Source organism: Grammomys surdaster, unplaced genomic scaffold, assembly GCF_004785775.1.
Source record: "Grammomys surdaster isolate TR1022 unplaced genomic scaffold, NIH_TR_1.0 131, whole genome shotgun sequence".
In the NCBI taxonomy this organism is placed as follows: domain Eukaryota; kingdom Metazoa; phylum Chordata; class Mammalia; order Rodentia; family Muridae; genus Grammomys; species Grammomys surdaster.
Window position 1 is genome coordinate 7,709,784 of NW_021604589.1, and position 7,868 is coordinate 7,717,651.

General features: G+C 35.0%; 1 protein-coding gene across 1 annotated transcript in view; it reads left to right on the plus strand.

The window, feature by feature from the left end:
• The window catches only part of Mid1 (midline 1), a 327,852-nt gene that overhangs the window by 123,187 nt on the left and 196,797 nt on the right, over nucleotides 1-7,868 (plus strand). The gene's annotated exons all lie outside the window — the stretch shown is intronic.

Consider the following 7,868-nt stretch of genomic DNA (forward strand, 5'->3'; position numbering starts at 1 on the left):
TCTCTCTCTCTCTCTCTCTCTCTCTCTCTCTCTCTCTCTCTCTCTCTCTCTCTCTCTCTCTCTCTGTGTGTGTGTGTGTGTGTTTGTGTGTTTCAAGCAATTTGTAAGAAAAGTTCTAAATCCAGAGGACTACAATTCAAGTGGAGTTTCTTTTGTTACTTGAAAATCAAGATTTAATTCAGCCATGCATTCTTTTAGAGGAGACATCTTTCAAGGAGTCAAATAATACTTTAGCTTAAAGTTTTAGACATGATCAAAGACTACAAAGTGTTTACAAGTGAATTCAGCTTGCTAAAGTTTTCTAAAATATGAATACTGCTGGACTAAAATTTTTCCTTAAAACATTTCTTTCTAGCATTTCACTGATGATTCTTATTAATCTGGGTTGTTTGTTCAGCCTCCTCTCATAAATGCTCTAAATCTGTGCCTCTTGCTATAGACTGCTCTCTGGCCACTGTGCAATCTTACACTCAGGTATGCCTTTGTATTGCTTCTATCTGTTCAAATGCACTTTCAAATATAGAGAAGTTGGTTTAAACACAAATTATACTTCAATATTTTTTTTCAAAATATTGATGCTTAGGGGAAAGATAGAAATAGTGAAACCTAATTCATTATGTAATCCACACACTTCTTTTCTCTGCAGAATGACTAATTAACTGATTCAAATATGAATTTCCTTTTACTATTGTGTTTACCTCTGTGGGATACAAAAATATGATAATCACTATTAGCAGTTTGGTACATATATCGATAAACAAGTAGCTAAAGATAAAGTTCATTACTGGGTGGTGGTGGAGGAGGCCTTTAATCCCAGCACTTGGGAGGCAAAGTTCGAAGCCAGCCTGGTCTACAGAATTCTAGGAGAGCCAAAGCTGCTACACACAGAGAAACTATCTCAACTCCCCCTACCCCCCAAAAAAACCAGTTCATCTATTTATGTTCATAGTACAATGTATATATTTTATATTATATCTTTATATATCATTGCTTTAGAATTGAATAATTTTATTAAGGTAAAACGTGCAGGCAGGACTGGTGGCACACGACTGGACTCTCAGAAGATACCATATTCCAATTTAGAAACAAACTGTTTTAGTGAGGTTATCATCTTTTATTTGTTTATTAACTTGCTTAAATATTCGTTTATTATTATTGAGACAAGTTCATGTCACATCACCAAAGTTGGTCTGAAGCTCATGTATACCCTGTCTCAGCATCCTGAGTGCTGGGATTATGAAGGAACACCATCACTTTTCTTTCCAATATTCTTTTATATTGAAAGTCATCCTTTGTTTTCACAAATGGAAACAAAAATTCATCTGTTCATATTCCTTAAATATTTTATATGTTTCATACTCATTGTCAACTCCTACAGCTAGCTCAGCAATAAATTCTTTCAACAAGTAGAGAAAAAAATGTGCTTTACTATAGAGTGTACTAATTAGCTTTTAATCAGCTAAAAAAAGAATCAGGTCAACGTTTTAGAAACTCAACTCAGGTTATTGTCCTTTGAGGTTGATCTTAAAATGTGTTTCTATATTCTGTGCATGTTCTTTGTAAAGATTATAAACTTTTTCTTTTAAAAAAAAGTTCAATTTTAAGCCAGGCATGTACTGTATACCTTTAATAGCAGTACTCAGGTGAATGAGGCAGGTAAATCTCTGAGTTTGAGAAAAATCTGGTTTGAGAAGAAAGCTCCAAGACAGTCAGGGCTATACAGATAGACCTTGTCATGAAAAAAAAAAAAACTACGATAAAAAATTAATTCCAACATTTTATAGAACTAATAATATTAACATTTGATGTAGCCTCTCATAGAATGTTTTAAATATAAATTTAATCACAAAATATGTATTCAACATGTGCTTGCTAAATATGTTAAAAGCAAAGGTTATTTCCAGAAAGTGGCAGCATTTTTATGTGACCACTAAGAATTTACTGTCATTTGAATGTCCATCATTTAAACCAATTTGGATCTGCAATATTAAATTTTTAGTGGGTGTAACATCTGCCCCAATAGTGTCTCTGTGTGTGTGTGTGTGTGTGTGTGTGTGTAGTATATACACATATTAGTCTGGATATATGCACATCTGCATGTAGGTACATGTGTGTGCATGCACATGCGTTGTGGAGGCAAGAGGTTAATATCAGGTGTCTCTGAATATGTATCCACCTTTTTTTGAGATAGTGTATGTCACTGAAACTAAAGCTCACTGACTGGCTATATTGGTTAGCTACTGAACTCAAGGAATTCTCCAACCACACCATTGGGATTGTGGGTAAATATCACCATACCTGGGTTTTATCTTTGTGCCGGGGATCTGAACTTGGGTCCTCAGGCTTATGCAGTAGAGATATTACTTATGGAGCCATCTCTTCAGCCATGTTTTGGTGTTTTTGAGATAAAGGGACTTGTTATATAGCTCAGACTGGCCATAAACAGAAGTCTGTGATTACAGGTATGTGTGACTATGCTCAGATTGCTATATTATTTTATAAAAGGGGGTATAATTATTATAGATATACTTTCAAAAAAGTGGCATTAAAACTTCACATTCACCATACATTCTTTTCAAACCTTGCCACACCCACCAATAGATAGAATGTAATCTGTGTCACCTTTCCTTGGACCTCAGTCAAATTTTGTGAGTGCCTCAATTTGGCAGATGGAACACCAGATGACTTCTAAAAGAGATTATAAAAGATGATATGGCTCCTTCCTAGCCATCCCTTGGGACTCTCATTCAAGGAACCTAGCCAGCATGCTATGAAAAAGCCTGACAGCCCCAGACGAAGTCTCAGGCAAAAGCCAATATCAACTGTCAGCATGGGAAGAGCAACTCTTCAGATAACTCCAGTGTCTAGATTTTCAACTACAGCACTCCACAAAACAGAGCACAAGCAACTGTACCCACTGGAGTTTTCCAAAATCACAGATTTGTGAGCAAAATGCACATGGCTTTCTTCAAGTCGTTAGGGGTCCAGGCAGCTTGTTAAGTCATTAGGTATCCTCACAGTTTGTTACACAATCATGGACAACAGTATCAGCAGTGTGTCTGAGTGACCATACCACATTTTTGTAGGTAATTACTTATTTTTAGAAATATATTATTGTAAAGCATTTTATTTTTGTTCTAGTCACTTTGGTTATAAAATATCACTAGATTATACATCTCTAAGCACAACAATATATACAACACTGTTTTCTCACTATTAATGTTTTAGAAGGAAAATATAATCTGAAGACTATGAACATCTTAAGGAATATTAATGTGAGTTTTAGTAGTTCAATTTGATGTAGTTAAACAGTCGACAGACATATATGATTTAGAAATAGTTATACTTAATGGGATAAGGAGGTGGCTCAATTGATAAAATGCTTTCCGCCCAAGTATCAGATCTAGAGTTTGAGTCTTAAGCACTCATATAAAATGTTAAGTATTATTGAGATAATATCTTATTTCTGTATGGATATGGAATCAATAATAAATCTTATGGCCTATGGCTTAGGCAGGAAATTGGAAGTGGAACATCCAGGAGGCAGAAGGAATTTTGAGATAGAGCCAAGTGCAGGATTTGTCCTGGAAGATGTGATAACACAGATAGAAGCATGGTACCTAAGCGTAGATAACCACATGGCAGAATGCAGGTTAAAATAAATGGGATATGTTAAGTTATGAGCTACTCACAGAAGAGCCTAGCAATATGGCCAAGGTATTTGTAAGCATATTTTGAGTCTATTTCTGGAACCATGGAGCTGAGAGGAAGAACTGAACCTAGCTTCTACAAACTATGGCAATGCATGCTTTGGAAATCAGATTAGCTAGAAAAGCAAAAAGATTTTGCTTCAAAAAAGTTATGATGGGGATTAGCTGAGAAAGACATCCTAAATTCACCCTCTAGAATCCATATACAGATGCACATGTGCAGTCGCACATGCATATGCATGCATCCATACTTATAAACATGCATGTGCACATGCATACATACCACAAACACACATACACATGCAAAGACTATTGCCACATTCTTGTGATCATGGTGCTTTAGGAGACTGGATGTACTGGAGGATTGCAAGTTTGAAGGTAACATAGGCTATAAGGTGAGACTCTAGCTCAAAAAAGAAAGGAAGAGAGCAACAAAGGAAAGTAATAATATACCTTAAATGGTTTTGCAAAATAAATCCTTATAAACTCAATAACGAAAATGACAGACACTTGCATATTAAAAAAACACTATGAAGAGGGGAATTTAACTATCATAAAACAAAATACATTCTATTATTTCAAGTAACAAAAGTGGCCATGAACTTTGAAGATGTCTTAATTCTATTCTGATTCTGTCCCACACAATCCTTAGACTGGCCTCGAATTCACATGGCCACTTAAATCCCAGTCTTCATGGAATAATAACCCTTACTGATGACTTTAAACTGCTAGAACATAAAAATCTCTTCACATCAAGAAACTTGCTTTTTACCAGCCAGACAATTCTTTTTTCTTCTTATAAGTGTCAGTTTACTAATATTTTTAAAATAAAAGATAACTATAAATCACATGAATCCTTTTAGTTTTATAAGTCTGGGAGAAGTTAAAAGTAGAAAAATCTTTCTTGAAGGTTTTCTGAGGGAACAAGAGATTTAATCAAATATATCATAAATTAGATACAAGATAATTATAATTTACTACTGTAATAATTGACTGTTAACAATACTTACATTTTCAAAGTTGTCAACCATTGTTCAGTCTGAATTTCCACTTATAACTCTGTGCGTGGGCGTGTGCATGCATGTGAATATGTATGTTTGATACAGAATCTCATGTAGCTAAAGTTGGCCTGAACTCATGTGGTTCTAGGTGACCTGAACTCAGGTAGTTGAAGCTGTCCTTGAACTCCTGATCCTTGTGCTTCCACTTCCCTAGTTCTGGATTTGCAGGTTTGTACCACCATGCCAGGCCAAACAGTTCTACTGGACTCTAAAGACATTGTTCTATGTAGGAATTGACTCAATCCATGCTGTCAAATAATCAGATGCAAAAATCTCAACTGGTTGCAGAGAACAGCCAAGAACTGAGTTAACTGATATATTTATTACCTAATAATTGCAAGTGAAAGTTAAAAGGCAATGTTTTTGTTACTTGAAGCAAAATTTAAAGTGTTGTGGCTATTCTAATTTCAAGTGCTTATATGTGTTACAATCTCCTCATTTCATTACATTAACAATACTAATATCTGAAGGTAGACACTGTTAAATTACAAAGTGCTTGCCCATTTGTGTTCATTGTTTAATCTAATCTCCAATACAAAATGAAGGGATCAGCGTTGCTTTTTTAAAACATTTTGTTGGTGAAATGTATCTGAGAAAATGAAGACATAAGGCAGAGACAGCCAGAGCTTGAAAACAAATGCTGTATTACTATCTCAAGTTGAGCCCTTTGAAAGTTGAAACCAGAGAAGCCCACCTCTTCACTTTGTCACTTGCATTATGCTAAAATTGTACCACCCAGAGGAAAAGTAAATAAATCTTTTCTGAAGGGCCAAATGGTAAACACACGCAGGTTTGTAAACCATCTGGTCAACTACCACAATTATATACCTTTGCCATTGTATTTTGGTTGTGAGCCTAGCCTTTAATGGCTAAGCCATCTCTCCTTGCCCACCTATGACAATGTAGTCATAAAAGCAATCATGGTTGTCTACAAATGAATGGGTAAAGCTGTATTCTAGTAGACATCTGCTTAAAAAATGCAGAGTGTCCTAGTGTACTAAGCCTTGAGCCCCGATATACAAGGTTAATTAAACATAGGAAATGGCATGTGTATTTCTGATCTTTCCATTTCATTCACTTTTTCCCTTTATGAGAAACTCTTTATTATATTGTATATCCTTTTGTTTTTTAGTTCTCTCTCTCTCTCTCTCTCTCTCTCTCTCTCTCTCTCTCTCTCTCTCTTCCCCTCTCTCTCCTCACTTCTGTTCCCCTGCTAACCTGTGTATGTTCCTTCCTTATACCCCTGAGCCCCATGACTTTGATGGACACTTGATTTTCATTTCCCAGGCATCTATACATATTATTAGTACATGGGTATCTGGTATTCATTGTTTTGCAATATCATAGTACTTTATTATATTGCTATGTCACAGATTCATGAATTTACTGCTGGCAATTGAATGGTTTCCCTTATATTACTTGAACATGTGACATTTATGAATGCCCCAGTGTTTATGTGGAATAAGTCTCTAGAAGTAGGACCAATAGCACAGGGTCCATACATATGCAAATTTGTTCCAGACTGCAATCACATTCTACCAGTAACCTTCCTGTAAGAGATCCTGATTCTATAGAACCTTACTAATGATGAATGGATTCAAACTTTTACTTTTAGTCTATTGCTAAGTGAGAAAAATGCAATTTCTACTGATTTTTTTAAAATCAAAATGTGTTTTTGACAAATTATTTGTCTCCTGCTTTATGATCTTTGTCCATTTTTCTTTGAAGTGCTAGACCCTGTGAAGTTTAAGTACTAATTATACATGGTAGAGATTGGTCATCTGTCTTCAATAATTTGGGTTTTTTTTATTTGACTATTCTGTTTTCTTATCATGAAAAAATATTTTTGCCGATATATCTATGGACTATAAATGAATAAAATATAGAGATAGAATTCTAAATAGACATGTAGATACAGATATTTTCAGTAGACATAAATAGCTAGATTTTTCATATCCTCCATGTGCTGAACATCTGAGATGAATATTAGATGAAAGTCATAAAGGGTCAGGTTGGTAACTTTCACGAAAAGGTACTTGCTGTCAATCATGACAATGTCAGTTTGCACCCTGGGACCCACTTGGTAGAAGGAGACAATGAATTCCTGAAATCTCTCCTCTTATATTCACATACATTTCATGGATTGAGTGTCCCCACATATGTACATGCAAAATAAGTAAATTGAGTTATAATTTTAAAGTGAAAACTTTAAAGAAGATAATAAAGACAGTGGTGAAAGCTTGAAAACTATTATGTATTTTCTTTGCAAACAAAAGTTTGCATCAGAAGTTCAAATGAATTAGCTGAGTGCCATTTGAAACGCTAACACCAGTGTGATAAACAATGAAAAAATAAGACATGGAGCAGGGCCTCATGGCCAAGATTAATTTACAAGCTACTCTTTATACAATAATAGCTAGGAATCTTTCTCCCTTTATTTCCTTCTTTTATTTTCTTCTTGTTTCTTTATTTCTAGATGAACTTTCGTAGAGCCCAGGCTGAACCTTATATGTAGGCCAGTTGAACTCCTGCTCCTCCTGTCTCTACCTCCTTAATACTGGAATGACAACCTTGTACCACCATAACAGATAGGAAACCATTTCTAATCTAAAAAATAAATGTGATATTCAATGAGTTCCAGTAAGTCTGAATCTTTATTCCAATACTTTATCTTTGTAGCTGTTTGCATCTAATTTAACTGCAATATCTGCTAAATTGCATGTTACAAATGGTAGTAGTATCAGTGGACAAGTGTTCAGTACTAATACAAAAACTAAATGGTTAAGAAAAACGTGTCCCTTTTAAAGGTAATTATTTTTCTCTCAGATTGCAAACTTTTAGAACACTGTATTCTGTGATGTTGTTTTGTTTTATCTGAATGCTCTGTTCAGTTCGTATCTCGACCTTCTTTCATTTCCCGAGCAGAAGAGAGTGAGAAAATTGAAGTTTAAGGCAGATAAGTTATATAGGTGCTTTGCACTCCATGCTTATTTTTACTCTTCAGTTGACATTGTTATTAAGCAGAGGATTTTTTTTTCTTTTCAAGGAGACAAGGCAGTATTGAGACTTGGGGTGGGGGTACAGCCAAAACTGTGAT